Source organism: Coturnix japonica, chromosome 12 (genome assembly GCF_001577835.2).
Source record: "Coturnix japonica isolate 7356 chromosome 12, Coturnix japonica 2.1, whole genome shotgun sequence".
Taxonomy (NCBI): Eukaryota; Metazoa; Chordata; class Aves; order Galliformes; family Phasianidae; genus Coturnix; species Coturnix japonica.
Window position 1 is genome coordinate 7,487,396 of NC_029527.1, and position 21,299 is coordinate 7,508,694.

At 51.2% G+C, this 21,299-nt stretch overlaps 1 protein-coding gene across 1 annotated transcript in view; it reads left to right on the forward strand.

The window, feature by feature from the left end:
• The first annotated feature begins 19,026 nt into the window (after positions 1-19,026).
• Positions 19,027-21,299, forward strand: part of PLXNA1 (plexin A1) — a 94,375-nt gene continuing 92,102 nt past the window's right edge. The window contains exon 1 of the mRNA XM_015874983.2: positions 19,027-19,139. The gene's annotated coding sequence lies outside the window, so the exon portion shown is untranslated. The remainder of the gene's footprint in view (positions 19,140-21,299) is intronic.

Sequence of the window (21,299 nt, forward strand, 5' to 3'; positions counted from 1 at the left end):
GTAGCACTGGACAATTTTTTTCTGTTAGGCAACTGTAATACATTTCCACGCTCTTTTATAATGAGCTTTATTTACCAAATTGGCAATTCCTCTGTTGAGAAATAACTGATTACAGTATTCAGGGAGTTGCTGTCATCTCAAGATACGCAGGTGTCTGTGGAACATAAACAGATGTGATCGTTCAGATGGCGAACTCAATTGATAGAGGGTAGAGGAAAATATCAGCCATAAAATCATAAATGCAACATCTCCAGTTAATGTTGGCCAGGTGCACTGCGGCTGTTTTGCAGCCCAACAAGGACAAAGTGGTACTCTGAGGCCATGCAGCACCTCCGGATGAGGGTCTGCTTGATTATAAGCTGAAAATATACCTCTTGCACATCATCCTACTTCAATATTGCTTTGCCTAACCCACAGCCTCTGAGGACAGAAATCAGTTCATCATGCAGCAGTAAGGTTGGAAACTGCTCTGTCCTACCATGCTAGGTTGGATTTCGATGATGAATGTCTGCAGACTTCGTGGTGACCCCAAGGGTGGGGATTGGGTCTCAGCTGCCTACCCCACAGTTCTGTCCTTTTCCTTTGGTGCTGCACAGCTCCCATGAGTAGTTTTCTTGCTGTGGTTGCCCTCATCATTAGCCTGGATAGCTGAGCCTGAAAAAAAATGACAAGGAGAGATGTTGATGGGAAACTACTGAAGATGAAGCACAGTTTGCGGAGCCACAGCTGCCATCGGGGTGAAAAATCTACAGGTAATACAGCTTCAAGAGAGCTTTTTTTTGTATTCCTCCCCCCTTCCTATATCATAGAAACCCTTGCAAGGATGGGAGAAGCCTTCTACCCGGTCTTAGGCTCCCTCTCTGTATGTTTCTCCTTAGCTGCTTGTTGGATATCTGGAGCATTAATCTTTCTTCATTGGGATTTTACAGCAGGTCTCAATTATGCTCTGAAATGGCAGAGGTGGTTGTTCCCAGTAGTTGCTGCTGGTAGTGGTGTCCTTATCGCACAGCCCCTGTTGCAGTTGGCATTAATGGGCAGCTTGGACTGCAGGACAAACAAGGGCTGAGCCTACTGTAGATGTTGAATTGGAGACAGTTTCCTCCATGGTAAGTTTGAGGTAGGGTGAGGGCAACAAGCTGTGCTGCTGTCTGTGCCATGTGTGCTGGGTAAAAAGGAGCTCTGCCATGTCCAGGACTGTGACCTCTGTCACCTACTAAAACCAAAACTGCCCAGTGCCAGATGCAGTGCTTTGTTCAGCCAAACAGCTGCATGTCCATTCTGCCTGCCCGGTTATTGTGGTTCTGTGTGCAAATTGGGTACCTGCGTGTACAAATGCACTCAGTAATTCGGATGCAGTGTGCACGGCTGTGGTAATTTCATGTAAAAAACACAGGCTTTCAGAGTGCCTGCTTTACAAGTACAAATTGTTTTAAAACTGGCCAGATGAATGGAAGGAATAACCTTTTCATTCATGCATAATTTCTTGGCGTTGCAGAACAAAAACAGCAAAGTAAGAGGAGATAAAGCAAATAACAGAGCTGATAGAAATTTTCCAGTAGGCTTCAATAGGTTTTTAAATGAAACATTCCACAAGCACTTTGAGATTCCGGTGTGCAAGGACATGTCGGGCTCTCTAAGCACCACATTTGTGATCTTGCATATGAACGCAAGCCATTGCCTCCTGTTGTTAATATTTCACACTTGGCTTTGCAAGATGTTTTATCTAATATCCTCTCTGCATTCAGGCTTCAACCAATCCTGCCTTGTCCACAACGGGAGAGGCTGGAGGAGGAAGGCAATTGCCAAGCACGTCTGTAATCTATGTAGGAGGGTTTTGTGTAGCTGTAGGGGGAGAAGAGTAAGTCTCATTTCCTATTTTATAGTCTGCTGAATCCTGTGATCTCACGCTGTGTGCTCCTTTTCTAGGCAGAATTTTTCCATTTGTCTTTTGAATTATTGTTATTTTTTATTTCCAAACTGGTTAAAAGTGTTTTGCAGTTTGTCGATAAATTATCTAATTCCCTAAAGCGTTTCATTGCCAGCCTACGTGTCTCAGGACCACGTTCTTTGGTTTGCCTGATACCTTGGTCTTTTCAGGTTAGAAGCAGTATTGATGCTCCGAGAGTTGCTGTAATTCAGTGCTCCTGCTTTCAGTACAGCCTGCAACTGCAACAGCTCTCTTTGCCCCCCAGCCCAAAGAGCCATTGCACCCTCTTCTCGGTTCAGCTGGCGTAGCACTTTGGGAAACTCATTGGAGCCAGTTGAGCTGCTCTGAGTCCTGCAGGTCTGTAGCCTCACACCTGCTCCCCTGTTTTTTTTTTGTCCTTGGAGAAGATGGATGCGATGTTCCAGAAATGACTTGTCTGACCTCCTGAGCTTCAGCCTTATCACTGTCCTTTGTGTGTGTCTTGGCTTCCTATCCCTGCGCTGGGAGACTGAAGGGCAGTGGGGACTGGACTGATTAGCCTGGGCCACCCTCTGCTCGCTGAGCTTGTTGGGGCAGTAATGATGCTCCCTGCTCTGGTGTTAATTACCCAGCAGTGTTCCTTGCACAGCCTGGGGCAAAGCTGGAGGGAGCAAATGGAGCAGCTGTTGGTCTCAGGAGAGTTCCCTGTCAAAAGTGTCTTGGATTTAATGACACGTGCTCTTTTCAGACTTTACAAAGGTCGGCGTGTGGCACTGAGCTTTCCTCTGCCACATTGCAAGGGAGAGCAGCAAACAAACTTACAGTTTCCAAGTTGCAGATGAAATCAGCTGTTCCTTCTGGGGTATGCATCAAGCTGCACCTGATGCCAGCTTCCCTTTGTAAGCGGCCTAAATTAGATGTTCTTCCTGCTTTTTGCTTGCTGGAGTAGAACTGCTTGGTCCAGCAGTTCCTTTTGTGCAAAGCTTTACAAGACGCTTGTGCTTGTGTTTGGTTCCTGCTGCCTGCTGTTGTGTTATGTGGGAGCTATGGCATGAAAGACTTGTTGCCCCAAGGAGGACAGGGAGTGGGAGCTGAAGTTTCCTTCTGATTCCTACCTTTGCTCCCTCCTTTGTTTTTTTCTGTATCACTGAGGACTCGTTTCACTGGGGCTGGACCTGCTCTGAGGCAGCTGCCCTCCTCTGAAGCCTGTGTGTTTAGGTATGTTTTGACCCTGATGCATCATTAACCTGTGTACGTACTCTGAAGGATGCAAATGGGTAACTTAAACCCTACAGGTGGTGGAATACCCTCCTGTACCATGGATAACCTCAGCATTCATGCCGTGAGAGTCAGCCATCCACCTGCTGAGGCCGTGCAGGTGTGGGCACGAGGGTCCCTTCCTTGGTGCTGGGCTCTCACCGAGGTGCTGGAATTATGCTGGCAATTATTTTTCTTACAGCTTTAGATCAGTTTTGTATTATTTAGTTCTCGAACTGCCTGAGCTAATTTCTATAATGGGCACCAGCTGAGGGACGTCAGCAAGAATGAAAGGGTGTTATTTTTTCCCTCCTACGTCTGCACGCACATCCTTCTGCATCCATTCTGTGGGTGATGGAGTCCATCGACAAAGCCAGTTTGATTTTTATTTTCTATGAATGGGGAGTGCCACTGTAAGTCAGGATTAGCTAAACATAACATTAAAAATAAAGCACAGCTATTAATTTAATGGGTTCCTCGTTACAACCATCATAAAACAAGTAAACAGGAACTCTGCCAGTGCTGCCGTGCATTTCCCCCTCCAAGCAGTTGAACCAAGGGAGAGATTTGAGTTTGTGCCATTTGATGGAGCAGTGAGCGTGTGCGGCTTTTAAAATATTAATTCTTCCCTTTTCTTTCAGTGGGCTTTCAGCTGCTGCAGTCTCACTGCTGACTGCAAGGAAGCTTCGTGCCTTTAATGAACCAGGGGGAAACGCCGGTTCAGGATTTAGCTTAAATCATATCAGCAAAAATAAAAGCTCACTAAAGGCAGAGAAATTGCTCTTTATGGGCTGCTTCAATGCAATAGCCTTGGTAGTCCCCTTAATCCTTATTTACTTATTTTTCTTTTGCAAGCCTTCTTTGTATCGCGTGTTTTTCCCTCTTCTCCTTGGCTTCCAGTGTGCTGTTGCCAGCCCGTGATAACTTTCTTGGATTGCAATTTATTGGATTAGGTGGCTCAGTGCTGTGCGTGTGATGCCGGGCATTGCATGTAGCCTCAGCCTGGCGTCTGCTTCACGCCACGGGTTTCCAGAGCTGCTTTCCTATGGGGTGCTGCTCACAGACACAGCTTTGCCGCTGGCACCTTGGGGCTCCAAGCAGAGTGCAAGCTGACAGCAGGCATACCTGGGTGCTGGGTCTATTCCCAGCTTAATCTGGCGCTTGCGTGGTGCTGCGGGGTAAATCTCAGCTGATGATTTCTCTGCTACGTTCTTATTGTTTTATACAGCGCCTTTGGTGCGCTGAAGTAAGCGTTCACAGGCTGACGGGCAGTTTAGAAAATTGAATACCCACAGTAATGTATTTCATATACTTCGTGGCTGCTTTCCCCACCATCCTAATGAAACCCAGCCGTGGAAGCTCAGTGCCAGCAGCGGGCCTCACCTCCTCGGTGCCAGGAAAACGGACTGAAAGAAAGGGTCGCAATTCAGACTGCAGACAGACAGAGAAGAGAGATTCAGCTGCAGTGCCTAAGCCGATAATCTTCTTGGAAGCACCCTCAGACAGCGGGGTCTGGTACTTCAGCTCCTCCAAGAACAAAACGTAAGTCCTTTCTGGAGGCTGCAGGTGGTCTTGCGCTGCTTGTTGCTGATACAGAACTCAAGTAGTTTTGCTGAAGGCTGTTTTCAGCCAGTGAATGGGTTAGATCCAGGTAGATGATAGGAATCTGATCTCAAGGTGACAGTATACAAGTGTGGCATCACGAGGAAGAGGTGTTTGCTTTCACTTTGTGACTGGTGGGCCAGGTGTTTCAAAGTGTAATTTTGGTAAAAAGAGAACAAAAACTCCAATCAGCAGTGCAGGGAATTGCACAGGAAAATAAGGCCAATGTGCTTGCCATGATGTTAAGCCAATCTTACATCACCCTTCTGAGCTGTATTCACTGCCCACTGGTGCTTACCTTGTGGGTCTGTTGGGGAGGTCCGACCTTACAAAACTTCTCAGGGAAAACCAAACCCACCTATTTACTCCAGAGGTTTTTAGTAAGTTGTACTTAAAGAGAACTGGGCTCGAGCTTTTGAGTCGCTGGGAGTGAAAGTTGATGCTGTAACACTGCTACAGACCTTCCAGCCCTCCTGGGCAAGGAGGTGATGATACGATCATAGTTCATCTCAGGAGGCAGAATTCTGCCATTCTCAGCTCCAAAGAAAATTAGATTTTCATGAGGAGTACAAGGTAAAAGATTCCTGAAGTCAGAAGCTTTTACCATTCATTGTGGATGTGGACAGTGGGGCCAAAAGTATGATGTGGCTCAGCCCAGCTCCTGGCCCTGTGGCCATGCAGGGAGAGCCACTTTGCTTTGGTCTAAAGGTGTTATTTCACCCAGCCTTCTGTTTGAGGGTAAGCGATTTATAAACTGGTCTGTAACGTTTCCTCTTGTTATTCCACAGCTCTACAAATCCTTCATCCCAAAAAACATTTTGAGGCTTTCAGCTTTGATCAAGGCTCTACCTGAAGACTGCAAGATTGGAACCTTTCATTTCACAATGTCTGTGTGTCCAAGAAGGCTGTGCCCGGCCCAGTGTTATCTTGCTTGTGCTGAGTCTGAGTTTTTGGGAGCAGGAGAGGAAATGCTCAAGGAAAAGGAGTAGTAGAAATATACTTTTGACTGTGAAAGAAATAACACCTTTGGTTCTCATTTCCTAAGGCTCTTCCAAGACCCAAGAACTTGAATTAGTGAGTAGTGGTGGGGGAGGAGGGCAGAGCTGGGCAATGAGTGCCTCTAAGGTGCCCTTAGTCTAAACTTCTTACCTGCAGACTCACTGGTGATGTTGTAACCCCTTGGAGCTGGCAGTGGATGGAGGTTCTGCTGCACCCCAGGGGTGAGATGTGGATGTTTGGAGCAGGCTCAGGTAGCTTCTGCCCTTCCTAAAGCACTCTGAGTCTCTCCGTGCAAACTGATGCTGCTCTGCCTCCTTTTTATGCTCCGTAAGTGATTGAGTGTTTGTGTTTTATTAATGCCAATAACTTCAGCTGTTGGTACACAATTTGATATTTATATTTATTTGTAATATCCAGACTTTGTACTGTCTAGATTAATCCTCAAGTTAATCTGATGTTGAGCTGTTATTGTGACAATTGAGTATACAACTTGACATTCATGCTGTATGTTGGGTGGCTAATTTATGTAACTCAATTTATAAATTACACAAATTGGTTCCATAATTTACTGCATACCTTGTACACTTCACCGTAATATTCCCAGTTTGCAATTTAAACAATCCTTATAGTAAGAATAATTTACACTGAAGACTCTTGAATAATTTCACAATCTATTTCTGGACAGATAAGGAGCCAGGTTTGCTAAAAAAAAAACATTTACTGGTGTTGGGTTTGACTTATTAATCTCCTGTCCCAGCTTCAGGCTGGCCTGTAGCCCATCCTCACCCCACGCCTCATGGCATTATAGAGCAATGGGAATGGAGGGCTTCTTGCAGTCACCAACTGGTTGCCTGTGATGCCCTGCACTGTCCTGCTGCCAGGAAGGGATGTTTCCCTTTGGCCACCTCCAGCCTGTGCCATCAGGGCACCACGGCTCCTCCCAGCCACTCGTGAGGCCAACAAACAGTTATTGATGTGCACAATGCTGGCACGTGGGCAGCTGGACCCACGTAGCCCCCAGACCCGCGTGGGCAGACCCTGACCCTGCCTGCTCCGTAATTATCCGCTGGAAGCCGAAACAATTAGGAGTCTTTGCTCTCCCCTCCCTCCCTTCCCCCTCCTCCTAATTGTTCCTGGCAAAAAGAGGTTAATTAAACTCAGAAAATATCCCTTTTCTCCCCGCTCCTAAGCACGAGACTGTTGATTTTCTCTTTATATTTGTATTCAATTAATTCCTGCAAAAGGCTCCCACTGTATTTTTGGTATCATTTCTTCCTTTGTCTCTGTCTCTGTCTCTCTCATTGTTAATCCTCGCATATTCAGTTTTTCCCCTCCCTTTTCCCCTAGATTTGAAATTCTATTACCATTTCAGAAGGCAGACGTTTGAAGAGAAAATTGAATACCCGTCCAGCCTTGATAAGAAGAAGGGGCATTCGGTAATTTGCGAAGCAGATTTCTCCCCTCCGTTGCTTGTGACCGGGAACAGCCCCGTGTCCGTGGGGTCAACGTGGTGTTTGCTGTGCACCCCCCATCATCGCGTGAAGGGGATGTGATGACAGGGGGACAAGCTGTGCCCCGTTCTCGCTTGTCTCACAGCTGTGACACCCACAGAGCTGCGGGCTGCGTGGAAAAATCACGAGTGGGGACGTGGCTTTGAGTCCCTGCACCTTCTGGCAGGGACCTTCTGGCAGGCAGCACGAGGTGGCACTGTGACTCCGCGTTCTGCTCCTTCCCCGGCAGCCCTGGCTCCGCTCCGCTCTGCACGGGGCTGAGTCCTTGTGTAGACTGAGGCTTAACAGAGCGATGCTCCTCCAGCACCGCGAGATAAGGCGTCAAACTGCTCGAGCCTCCAAAGGAGGGATGTGGAGGTGGTGAAGGGTCTGGAATGTCCTGGAAGGAGGTGGTGGTGAGCTGGGGGTCAGGCTCTGCTTGCAGGTAACAGTGATAGCACAGGAGTTGGTGGCCTCAAGTTGCACCGGGGGTGTTCAGGTTGGATATTAGGAAACATTTCTTCTTAGAAGGAGTAGTGATGCATTGGCACAAGTTGCCTGGGGAGTGCTGGAGTCAACACCCCTGGAGGCATTGAAGAACCATGGAGATGTGGCACTGAGGGATGTGGCTGTGGGCATGGAGGGGTGGGATGGATGAGCTGGTGATCATAAAGGGCTTTCCCAGCCTGAATGGTTTGAAGATTCTATTTCAACTGCACTGCTTCTTGTGGGCAGCGACTGGTTTTTGAGGGCTTTGCTCCTGTTTCTGGTTGCACTTGGCAGTGTGCAAGGTGGGGAGGTGCTGGCTTTGTCCCCACTTGCATCCTCAGGCATCTTGCAGTGTGGGTTTGGGTCTGTGCTCAGAAATGCAATGTGTCTCAGCGCTGTGCTATGGCTGGAAGCTGCTGCCTGCCTCCCAGTGCAGCGCTGCGCCTGTGGTTTAATCTTTATCAAAACAGGTGCCCTGTGTTGGGCGAGGGTTTAATTCCTCTGATTTTATTCTTATTGAACAAATGTTCAAAATGCAATAAGGAGAAAATGAAAAAGCGCTCAGCGGCTGGTGATGGGCCGGGGTCTGTGGTTGGCAGGTACTTGGTGAGCTTAAGTCCTCTGTGGGGGCTGGGGCAGGGCAGGAGGCAGCACATAGGATGCAGGAGAGAGGTGTTTGGGGGTCTGGGGGGTGCTGGGGCAATGGGGTCTGGCAGCGCACCAGAATGGAGATTCCCTCTGTAATCTCATGGGTTTTTGTAGCCCAGAGCCCAGATGAATTGCAGCGCACGCAGCCTCGTGCTGCGCTTTTATTACAAGCTGGCTAATAACTCCGTACTGATGGTTTGTTAAAGGAGTTAATTTACCCTGGACTCTTTGCTTATTTAGGCTGTGAGTCTCAGCCTGAGGTTATACCAACTTGAGCCTTTCCAAGCTGCCTCCAGCAGCAATATTCACCCTTCAGGCTCGTGCCTGGGCTAGAAGCACATGGGCAGGGCCAGGGCTGAACAGTGCCCCTGGCATCACTCTCCTTGTGCCCTGCAGTTCCTGTGCCATCAGCCGTGCTAAGGAGCGCGGCATCCTGCCCGTCCTGGTGACCAACAGGTAGCTGAGCTGCCTCGCGGCACCGCGCTGCGAGCTGGCGTTAAAAATACATATTGACATTAAAAAAGGCCCCTCTGTACCTATTAATTGAAGTCATTAAATTTAATGGGATGGTTACTGCATGTTAAATAAATACCGGCTAATTATGAAAAACATATTTGCCAAGGTTTAACCATAGAAAAGATGCCTCAATTACATGGTTATTAGACCTCAAAAAATATACACTTTTAATAATGAAGTGACATTTAAATAACATACATTAACTGTCTTATTAAACACTGATTCTTTTCATATTTGAGGACTTCAATTTGGAGCATTTTCCCTGCCACTAACAGTACCATGCATCATTAACTGTCTTTCACTCATCATGTTGTAAACTTTTCTTTTTAATCAACAGGCTGCACTGCCTGTAGTCGCTTTTGTTCTTCCAGCTCCCAGCTCTCCTTCTGGGTAGTGGGGGTTTGCCAGGGAAGCATGTATAGAGAGAAGGAACTTCTGGGCTTCTTTGAATCACTAAAGCCCTTCCGAAAAGCACTAAACCCCTTCTTCAGTCTGCCAGCCTGCAATACCCTGGCAGCTGAGCTTGTCAGGGCTTCTGCTGTGTATCCTTTAGAGGATGGTTCTGCACCTCTTGTTTTCATGGATCTGATCAGTCTATAAAGAGCAGCTGGGGTTGGGACAAGAGGAGCACAGGGCTGCAGTGGAAGCACAGAGCTCTGCAGTGACTGGGAAGGGATGGGCATTTCAGGGAGCTGCCTGGCACTGCAGCATGGCTGTGAGGATGGCAGGGAGCTACACAAGCAGAGGGCTCGCAGGCTCCTCCGCTTAATGCATTTATTGATTGCAGTGAACACGTCAGGATATAATTTAGAAATCGCTCTCCCAGAATCAATCAATTAAAGGCCCTGCTGGTAATTTAGGTGCCTTTTAGTTAGAGCTCCTTCCCTTGCATGAGCACCTCACCATTCCTGCTTTGCTTTTTGGGGACTTCTGTCTCCCCGGCCAGAAGCTGGGTTCCTTTCTGTCTAGGACAGTCTGTGCCCACGTCTCCTGTCAGCATATCTGCTGCTGTTCTGGGAACCAGTGCTGCCCCTCTTGCCTCCCAAACCAGCCATCACTTACAGGATGTCAATGTGCCAGGGCACAGCAGCTCCCGGATCACTTGTAATGCTTCCTGCACCGAGGTAGATAATCTGTGTTTGGGAGATCTCAGTGGGCAGCAGTGGGTACAGAAGCACTTAAATTAATGATGAAGAAATTAAGTCACTGGCAGCAGGGGCTGCCTTGCCTATCCAGGCCCAGAGAGGTTGGCAGGCTGTGCTGTGGGCCCAGAGGCAAAGCAGAGGCAGGGCTGGTTTGTTTGGGGGAGAACTGGAGGTTTCAAATTGTATCTTGTTCACCAGGTAGGCTTCCCACTTGGATTCCATGTGCAGAGGACACAGGGTGGTTGTAGGGTTCGGCATTGGTTGATGGCAGCCTTCTTCCTCTGATTTTGGCATCTTTCATATTGTGGAGTTTATTTAAAAAATTGGAAATGAAACATCCTTTTAAACTGGAAATATCAGCCCCATCTCCACCAAGACGTGGTTCTTCAGCCATGGCTAAGAAGTTTTGTCCTTTATTGTTCTCCTTACTGTGGTGATGAACGTTCATCATTTTGTCTCCAAGTATCTCGAGGCTGGATTTGAAGCTCTTTTCTCTTTCTTTCATACCCACTGTTACAGGTGTATGACTTGAAGCCAGTGAGATAGTTGGAGCTGAAGCATTTTGAGATTGAAGAGATTTAGATTAGATGTAAGGAAGAAATGTTTTACAATAAGATGGTGAGGCAGCAGCACAGGAGGTGGTGGTGCCCATCCCTGCAGACAGCCAAGGTCAGGCTGGATGGGCTCAGAGCACCTGATGGAGCTGTGGGTGTCCCTGTTCATTGCAGGAGGGTTGGACCAGATGGGCCACCACAGTGACTTAAAAAACAAAACCAAAGAAAGCCAACAACACCCCTCAGGATGGCTCATGGGTGTGAAACTGAAGTTTGGATGCTCTGCTGCCAGGAGCTGCTGCTATGTATTTCACAGTGCTGGACGCTTCATCCTCGCCAAAGTTTGTGATGCTTCTCAGGGGATCTGTGTGCTGCAATATAACATCCCTGTATAGGCAAATTGACTTAAGTAATGGTTTCTGCTTTTTTTTTAAGGTATATTTATCATATCCTTTATTGAATAGAACTAAATCAGAATTAGAAACTAAAATAACTTTAATTACGAACTTCATGATTCAGTATGTTGTAAATCCTTCAGCATAATATTGTGCCGTAAAAATGCTATTTTGCGATAATTATTATTATTATAATTAATGTTCCTTAATTGCTAATGTCGCAGGCATGTGTTATCTCCCAGGTTTTCTCACAGTGTCTCTGGAAGAGCTCCTCGGTGGGGATGCAGAGAACTCAGCTGCAGGCACGTGGTCCATTGAGGGGAGAATAGAGGGGTTGAAACCACCTGTGTGCCTGGTGCTGGGTGTCTGGAGGTGTCTGTGCTCTGTCTCATGCTGGTGGCACCTGAGCAGGTTGCCTGGCTGTTCTGGGAGCTGCTTGGGGCTGCCTGACTGTTGCAGCAAAATAGCAGTATATAGGGCTTTGCTGGGCATTGCGTGTACTTCTGGGAGCTTTGGATGCCTGGGTGTTGGGCTCCTTGGTTCTCATCGTCAACCACATCAGCACCACATGTGTATGGTGCAGAGCATCCTGGGTGCTGCAGTGCCAGGAGATGGTGCCCTTAAGAGCAGGATGGGAACGTGGTGGGATTTATGCTTTGGCTGCAGTGGAGCTGAGCCGCTCTCATTAGCATCGTTTACGAGCTCAGAGGACACTGCTGGTGTCTGGAGGCAATGCAGAGAGCCAGTCCTGAGTTGGGCTGCCAGCCCAGGCCCAGGTGCGAGGGAGGGGTGAGGAGTAAAGGGATGTGAAACTCCCGATGCCAAGCATGTGAATTTTTCATGTGACCCAGAGGCCTCGCTCATACCAGCATGGGGCTGCCCAGGAGCAGCTGAGAGTGGGAAGGCACGAAAACAGCCACCGAACCACCTGCTTCACAGCGGTGAGTGTGCAAGGGGTGAAGCTGAAACCAGGATACATTTTTAATGATGCAGGCAGGGCTGAGTTTCTTTAAATAAGACTAGACAATGAATATGCGCTCTGTAAGCCGTGTAGTGCACCACAGATGCATTATTTACAGCAGCTTCTTCCTTGTCCATTTAAATTTTACATGGGCACTGGAGAAGGCAAAGGGACTCCTTGGCGTCTCGTGGCTGCCCACTTGTCCCATGTGATGGAGATGAATTTCTCAGCTGTCAGAGGGTTTGGTGCTGATCGCTCCCCTGACTTGAATGCTGGGGGAGCAACCAGCCTGGGAGATGGTACATGGATAGGGGAGCAGCCCTGGCAGATGTCAGCCAAACCCAAGGGGGGGAATTTTCCTAGTTCCTTTCCCAAAAGGAGGTGACAGGGAGAACAGTGACCTGAGTTTTAGTCTTGCTGATGCATCATCTGGTCATAATCACCATGTTCTGTCTTCTCCCTGAGCATAAAATGGAAGAGGGATGCTATTAGACCATCGCATGACCCCGTGTCCGTGCGGCACACTGAGCACAGCAGCTCTCTTCCTGGCAATTGTGGAGACACAGAAAGCCTTTGGGAATTGGGAGATGAGACAGAGTCATCCTGAAGGGGAGGGAGGAGGTGAATTTGCTCTGCAAAAAGAGCACTCAGCTGGCCCTGGCCAGGGAGGGAGTAGGGGGGGGTGGGAGTGAGCAGCAGTGTGGGGGCTGCAACACAGGGGATAGAGGGAGGTCTAAATACCCTCAGGAGAGATGATTCCAGCCAGGCAGGCCAGCCAAAGGTGGTGAGCCCTGACCTGCACTATCTTCAACCATTAGGTTTTAGAGTCAACATCTGCTGCAATTAACAGGGGTGAGGGGCAGCGTTGGGATGATTTGTCTTGCCTTCTTCTGCCTCTGCAAGACTGACAGCAAACCTTTGCTCCCACCAGGTAAAATGCCACAGAACCTGCTGCAGCTGCCCGTGACGTACAGCTGAGTCACTGGATGCCTGGTGGCACTAAACATGCTGATGATCACACTGCACCCTTTTGCAGGCTGCAACAAATCACTGCAGCTGCATGATCGCCCCTGGGTATCTCTGCCCAGCTGTTGCTGTGTGTCCTAATGGGGTGGGGGGGTCCCTGCACAGTGGCACTGCATCCCCAGTGCTGGGCAGGTGTCACAGTGCTGTGTCTCTCAGACTCTCTGCAGAGCAGTGAAGTCTGGAAGTGACTTTCTTTTTTCCCTTCAAAGTTGCCCCGACACGAAGTCAGGCCTGTCTGCTTTTGGTTCCCGCTGTGCAGGGAAGCCTGGATGTGATTCATCAAGGGATGTCTGATTTGCTTAGCAGGGAGCCCTCCGGCTGCCGGGTGGAAGCACAAAGTGGTTTGTCAGCAGCTGCAAAGGTGGGACCGGACTCCAGGAACTGATGGACATGAGGCCTTTCTCCCTGGGCCGTGGGAGATGGCAGCTTGACGGCTTGGAAAATAGGCTGAGATGAAGGAATATCAATACAGAGAGAGAGCTGTTCCTGCCGAACAGCCCCGGGGCAGCTAACGTGAAATGCTGGTTGTCTCCCAGGAGTTGACAGGTGTCTGCATTGGGCTTCCTGCTAATTAAGCGCTGTTGTGAGTCGAAGGCAAAGGGGTGGAGGAGCCAGGAAGAAGCTCACACATGAAGGTATGGTCGAGGGGCCTCTGCAGGGCTCCTTCCCACCCGGGGAAGTGCTGTGTGAGGGAATGGTGCCTCTGTGGGGAACTTGGGGTGCTCCCAGACCTTTCTTTCTCTGGATCTCACTCCCTTCATTGAGGTGCCCCACTGAGCCTGGCTGATCTCTTACTTTCCAGCTCTGGTTGTGGGGAGACTCTCACTGTAATTAATGGCAGGACTGATAGAAAATTCCCCATTACAACGAACATAAGCACAGCAGGGTGGAGGAAGGCTCTGTTTGTTAGCAATGCTTTGAGGACACCTGCAGATCCAGAGGGTGTCCATAGCAGCAGGCACGGGATAAAAGCAAGCAGTAAAGTGTCCTCCTCACCACGGGATAGGGGGAACGACAGCCCCCATGCCACCCTGGGTCCCTTCCCTAAGTGCCTCTCCAGTGCTTTTTGCCTGCTGGCCTCGCCTGCATTTGCAGCTGTGATTCCCTGAAAAATGGCTTTATTCATTACCCATTTTAATTTCAGTCTGGATCCCCAGAGCTCTGCAGACACATTTTGTTATCCTGGCTGTCAAGAAGCTTAAAGAGCTGCTGACGCCTCCTGGAAAACTTTGACAAACCCTCTGTTTGGGCACAACGCTGCCTCCCCAGCCTGTCTGCCCAGGCTTTCTGCTCCCCGCTTCTTTATTAGCAGTGATGTCTGTGAGGATAGGAGAAAAAAGCCCCATTGCTGGCATCTGTGCAGAACTGATCTCTTCTTGAGGCCCCTTCGCTTCCAGAGGATGCGCTGGGACTGAGCAGATCTACAGAGGTTGAGTTTCAAAGGCCAAATTTGTGTTGCAGGCTGTTCTGTGCACATCTCACAGCAGAGATGTGCACTCTGGGATGAAGGCATTGAATTTATCCCTACACGCACGGAGGGTTTAAACCTGCGGTTGCAGGCTCTTGGGGAACCATTTCAGATGGTCTATGGGAAGCGAGCAGGGGAGATGATTTGTGCTCGAAGACCTGTGTAGAAGTCTGCGTTCCCAAAGGGAAATTTTTAGCAGTCAGAAATGGTTGAAAAATCACAAATTTAGCTGCTTATTTATAGCCCCTCACCACTCAGTTGGACTGGATTAACCCGGTGAGCTGAGCGGAACAACTTCCCCATCTATTCTGGCTCTCTTTGGCGATCTAATCCTCTCCCAATTAGTTTCTTTTTACAAAGTAGTTGTCAGGCTGCTTTTAGAGAACAAAATGCCCCTCGGTCTCTTCGGTAACGTAGGGAAGTGCACCAGACACACCGAGAACAGATTGTCTGTAAATGTAATTTTGGTCAAAGTTCTGCTTAAGAAGTGCAGAGTCAGCCACATGCTTTTAGCACAATGAGAACGAGCCAGTCTGAACCCGTAACCTTTGTGGTTTTGGTCCAGCTGAGAACGAAGTCATCTTCTTCCTGAAAACCTTCCGCCCAGCTCCCTGCGGAGCTCTGAGATTTGAAGTGCCTTTGAGGTGCCACTCAAGCCAGCTGTCCTTAGGGATGGAGCAGTGGCTGTCAGTCCCTGGAGGTTTGTCAGCCCCAGGGGGTTGAGGATGCACAATGCTGGGGGCGGGGAGCAGAGCAATTACAGAGCCAACAGAGGCAGGACCAGGCTTTCTGTGCTAATGAGGATCCTGCTGCAGGGGTGAGGTGTCTGGGCTCTTGGGAAAAGCCCTGAGTGACAAGCGTGTTCCCATGCCCTCTGGGCACATCAGAATGGCCATAGGAGGTCCACAAGCTCAATGGGTCACAAGGCTTGTTCCCACCTTGGCTTAACCCCTGCCTTGCTCCTGGTCTCTGCACTGAGCTCTTGGCGTGGGGCTCCTGGTGTTTCTTGCTTGTTTGTATTCCTCTCTGTGACTGGTAACCCCTGCTCCTGACCTCTGGTAATATCTTTAGCATCACCAATGCCATTTTGTAACCATTGAATCATTGAGGTTGGAGAAAGACCACAAAGATCTTCTAGTCCAACCAATATGCTGTGTTAACTGTTAGAAATTGTAGGCGAGTTACCCCGATTGCTAAAATGTTTCAGCAGTAATAAAGCTGTAACTGGGAACCACAGTTTATGGCCAGCCCTCATTCTGCCACCAACCCCAGGAGGACCCACCTGCTCCCAGGTGATGTTGCTGGGGCTGGAGCTCGTTGGGTGGCAGAAGGTGTGCAGGTAACAGTGTTGCCAGGGCTCTTTTTTAGGCTCTTCCACCTCTGTTTCACTCATCACTGCTTTGACCATCCATCACTCCTCCTATCAGCAAAAGCAAATCACTCCAGCTCTCTTTCTGCTGGTGCTGAGCTGGGGATCGGGAGCTGCGTGATCCCACCCTGTGCATGGAGTGAGGAAGGGATAATCCATCCCCTCTTCCTTGCATCTGCAGCATGAGATAGTGGCCATGAGAGCAAGGTGCCCGTGCAGCCCTCCTGTGAGAGAGAGGATTTAAAAGCGGCAGTGGGAGATTGCCTGAATATCTCCCCCTTCTTCTTTATATGTTTAAGAGGTTTCGCTGTCTCAGTAACTCCCCTGAGAGACCCAAGTAGCAGCCTCTTTGGATGTGAATACCTGACAAGTTTTTAATGTGAAATGAATTCACTAAATTTAGTCTCTTGGAGGGAATAATAAAAAAAAAAAAAAAAAAAAAAAAATAAAAAAAAAAAAAAAAAAAAAAAAAGGAAAAGAACCACTTCTTTCAGTCTGGGGGAAATGATCCGAACCCCAGCCACTTCCCTGCCATCACTGTGAGCTGATTTGTTCTCTTCTCCTCCGTCTCAAAAGCTTTTAAGTCTGGGCCCCATGTGTGCCTGTGCACAAATAAGAGGTGGGAGAATGGCAGGCACCAATGTGGTGTCCCAGGGGGATGTGACAGCCCCCAGCTTCCACATGACAGATGCTGACAGGGGCGGGGAGGGGGGGGATGGATGTATGAGAGAAAAAGTGAGGAAAAGAACCCCTTTGGGTTGAGAGAGACCTCATGTCCGTGTCTTGGGATGCCATCTTTGTTATCTAGTGGGCTTTAAGCAAGACATAACAGGTGCTGTGGGGCTGGAAGTAAAGAGCACTTTGTCACATCCATCCAAACCAGCTGGTCTCCACTCCATCCTCCCTTTCTACCCCCTCCAGAGCTTCTAAGGGCCTCTTTTCTTCTCTGCCCCCTTCTCTTGCCATCCCCAAGGGCCCAGCAGTAACCTCTGCACTCTCCTGGCTGAAGGAGGTCTCCGTGCATTCATGAATAGCGCTTTCAACCTGGGTAAGGATCTGAACATGCCTGTAACTGCTGGCACAGGCAGAAGCAAGCACACATGCTGGATGTGGCTGAGCATCTCTACATGTCCGTACAAGGTGAGCCCACGCGTTCCTGCAACAGAATTGATGGCTGGCACCTCCAAACTTCATCGGTGCCTCTGAGTCTAAAGGGCAAAGTTGTGTCTTGGTGGTGCAATTTGGTGGAGATAAAGATTTAGCTGGCTGCACTCAGGGTGAGCAAGCTGTCTGTGCTTATTGCCTTTGCGGTGCTTGTGCCTGGAAACCCCCATGGCCTGCAGGCTGGGTTTGGGGGCTGTGATCTTTCAAGATGGATACGAGGAAATGTTTCTTATCAGGAAGGGTGTTGATGCAGTGGCACAGGCTGCCCAAGGAGGTGGTGGAGTCACCATTCCTGGAGGTGTTCAAGAGCTGTGGAGATGTAGCACTGAGGGACATAGGGCATGGTGCGGATGGGCTGGATGACTGTAGAGATCTTTTCAAACCTTAATGATTCTGTGATTGTATCTTGGTGGGACATGGACTACTATGGCTGGAGGGCTCCCAGGCTTGCAGCCCCAGTGTGTGTGTGGGAAGTCATGGGCTCCATGCTGCAGTGAGCATCACTGCCATCCCTCCATCTCCCAGCAGGGCTGCAGCTCCACACCACTGTGTGCCTCTGGTGCAATCAGTGGAGGTGCAGCCCTGATTATGAAGATGTTATTTAGTTCTATTTGCCTTTTAAAAGCTCACATCCCAGCCCATGGATGTCAGTCCATTCTGTAGGGCCTACCACAAACATGCAAGGACAGTCAGCATGGCATGAAGCAGCCATGGCCTGGTGGGAGGGAAAACAAAAGGAGAGAATGATGGTGATAAAAATGGCTGGCACCGAGCGTGTTTTAAAAAGAAATAATCAACTCAAGGCACCCATTTGTCTTTTTTATGGCTTTTACTATTTTTCCCCCTGGTAATTTTATGCGGACGCAGCACCAGCAGCGGAAAGATGCTGAGCTGACAGCTCTGAGCACAAAGTCCGGCCCTTTATCGGCAGTGCTGTGTGAGGCAGCTTCAGCCCCCACGATGGATTGGGCTGGGTGAGCAGGGACTGTGTGAGGGACCTATGGGCAGGGAGGCCATGAGGGAGCATCCCTGTGAGGGCACTGAGTGATGGTGGGGCACAAGATGGCGGCTGGGCCTGAGGTGGCTCCCTCCCAGGAGGGGAGTAAACTCTTGGAAAGGGCTGACAATAGCAGGACACGGGGAAATGGTTTTAAGTTAAAAGAGGGAAGATTTAGGTTGGATGTTAGGGGGAAGTTCTTTACTAGGAGAGTGGTTAGGCCCTGGAACAGGCTGCCCAGGGAGGTTGTGGATGCCCCGTCCTTGGAGGTGTTCAAGACCAGGTTGGACGGGGCCCTGGGCAACCTGATCTAGTAAAGGTGTATGTTTGGTGGCCCTGCCAGGCAGGGGGTTGGAACTACATGATCCTTGAGGTCCCTTCAACCAGGGTCATTCTGTGATTCTGTGGCTGTCGGGCAGCAGGATATGGCAGCACACCATTTCTGTGTAGATCGGGGGGGATATTTCCCCTATGTACCCCATGTTACCATTGGTTTCTATGAGCGTTTTGCACAAATTGTTGTAGTTCTTCCCATGTGTTTTGTGCGGACCAGTGTGTGTGGTGCTTTGGGCCATGCAGGGCTGGGGGTGCTGCACTTTTCTTGGCTGTAGGGTCTCTGGAGCGCACAGCACAGCCGGGTCCGTCCTATTAAGCCGGCTGAGGGCCTGGCGAGGGTCTTTCCAAGCGACCCCACCCTTCTCACAGCCCCTTTTAAGCCCCCTCCCACCGCCCATCGCCCTTTTAAGGCCGAGCAGGAGGCGTGTCCGCCCTGCTCCCTCCTCTCTCCTCCCCGCAGCGTGTCGGGCGCCCCCTGGAGGCGGCACGGAGCGGTGCAGCCCCCTCCCCTCCTTTCAGCGGCGGGGCCGTGCGCGTGCGCGTGGCGGCGGGGGCGCGCGGCGGGCGGCGTTCCGTCGGGTCCCCGCGCTGCCGTCCGTCCCATTCATGCGGGGCAGCGGCGGCAGCGAGAGGCGGGAGGGTGGGAGCGGAGCCGCGGAGCATCGGGAGGCGGCGGGAGGGAGAGAAGGAGGAGGAGGAGGCGACGGCGAAGGAGGAGGAGGAGGCGGAGGAAGAGGCAGCGGCGGCGGGGCCCGGTGGCGGCGCGGCTGGAATGCGGTTATGGCAGGCAGGGCTGGGGCGAGCGCGGAGCCGAGCCGTGAGTAACACGCTTTGCAACTTTCCTCCTCGCCTCGTGCCTTTATGAGTCCGGCCGAACCATCGGCGATCGGGGTTGGGATCCGATGGGTTCGGTATAAACGAAAATCAAAGAGAATCGAAGCGGGGGGCGGCCGGGCCGGGCGTGGGGCTGCGGGTCCCCCCGGTGCCGCACCGCATCTACGTGCCCGGAGCTCGGGGCGCGGCACAGTGCGGGCTGGGCTCGCCCCGCACGATTCAGGGCTCGGGGTTGTGCCCCGGGCTGCGGGCGGATCCTGCGGGTGTGTTCGTCCATCGGGCAGAGCCGCTCGTTGGGCACCCGGCGTCGGGATCGGGATCCGCCGTGGGAAGCGGTTCCCGTTGGCGTCGAGCCGTAATTTGGCTTTGAGACGCGGAGCCCGAGGGGGTGCGGTGCGGTGCGGAGCGGAGCGGTGCGGTGTGGATAAGGCGGTGGGGGCCCGGCTACCCCGGCTCCGGGGGGGAGGATCCGCATCGGCTCCGTGGTGCGCTGGGATACAGCCCGAAATCCCTTCCTCCGTCCTCCCGGAGCGGAGATTTCCTCCTCCTGCTCCCGGGGCGGGGGGGGGGGTGGTTGGCGTGTAGCCGGGGCTGGACGTGAAGGTCACTGCTTAGCGGGGAGATGGATGGGGAAAGAAAGGCAGTAAACCTCGCTCGTTCGCTCTCCCGTCTCCTTGTTTCGGGGAAGACGGGCTCAAAAGCAGAAGCTGCGAACGAGCCGCTGGGTGTTCCCGGTGTTCCCGGTCCTGCTGTGGGCTGCGGGACGAGGAGGGGAGAAAAGTTGGGTAGAGCCGCGGGGCCGCTCCTCGGGCGGTGATCGCTTCGTGCCGAGAGGAGCCAATTACCAGCCGGAATGGGGTGTTTTTTTTTTCTTCTTCTATTTCTTTTGTGTGAGAGTGGGGAGGAAAAAAAAAAAAATGAGGAGACGAGGCTATTGAGTACATCAAAGGTTATCCATGTGAAAACACCGTTTTCCTCCGAACAGCGGCTAATTGCTTCCTGAACAATCTCAGGGTCTTTTGTATATACTCAGGGGGTAAAGCGAGCGGCGCGATGTCTCTGTCTCGAAACACCGATGACCGAATGCGGTGGGGACGTGGAGGAAAAGCGGGGCTGAGCCCGGAGCTGCTCCTGGGGTGGGGGCTGCGAGGTGGGGAGCGATGGATGGATGGATGGGTGCCGAAGTACGGGGCCGTGTGGGTGGCGAGGAAGTTTGGGCTCCGGATCCGTGGTCGAGGAATGAAGGAGGGATGGATGGATGGATGAATCCCGGTCTGTGTGTGCCAGGCTGTAGGCTGCGCGATGACATTCCTTGGCTGGGCTCGCTGTCCCCAATGGGAGATGGTTGATGTCTGTGCTATGCCACGCTCTAGAAATGCGAGTTTTTGGTGGTGTTGTGTTTATTAGTGGGGTTTTATTGGGGCCGCTTGCAGCTGGAGCCTTTCTGCAGCGAGCCTCCAGGGTTTTCCTTCTTTATTTTATAGGCGCGTGAGGTTTGGAGCGGAGCACGTAGCTCACAGTGCGAAGACAAAGCGCTGCCCTGCGGAAGGCAGAGGGCCCTGCGACACATAAACAAACTCCTCCGAACTCGGCCGGGCGCTGCCGAGATGGCAGCGGGTGATGGAGCCGCGCTGTGTGTGCCGCGAGGCCGCTCCCTCCTCCGGCAGCTGCAGCGCTGCTGGCACGGAGCTGCGGGTCCTCCCCGGGATTTGCTGCGTTCAGCATCCCTTGTGCGAAGGGACCTCGGGTTGGGTTTAATGAGGGAGACTCGTAGGCATTACTTGTAGGCATTACTTGTAGGCATTGCTCTCCGGGCTCGATGCGTGGCGGGGCCTTTGTTGCTGCCCAGGAGCTGCAGCGTTTGCCGGCAGGCAGTGCTGAGATGTGCGGTGGAGCAGCCCAGTGCTGCAGTGCTCGCACCACCAGGCTCCTGTGAGCGGGTAGCGCTGCCCGCAGCATCCACCTGCATCCCGCTGGGCTTTGTCTGTGTGCAGGGTGCTGCCGTCACTCGTGTCTCCAGGCAGCAGGATGGCTTCGGCAGCCCTGGCTGTGCAGAAGAGCTGCCGCCTCTCTGTGCTGCAATGGGAAGGTGGGTACGGGGCACGTATGCTGTCCTTGCTGATTGCTAGGCTCTCTGTAAGCT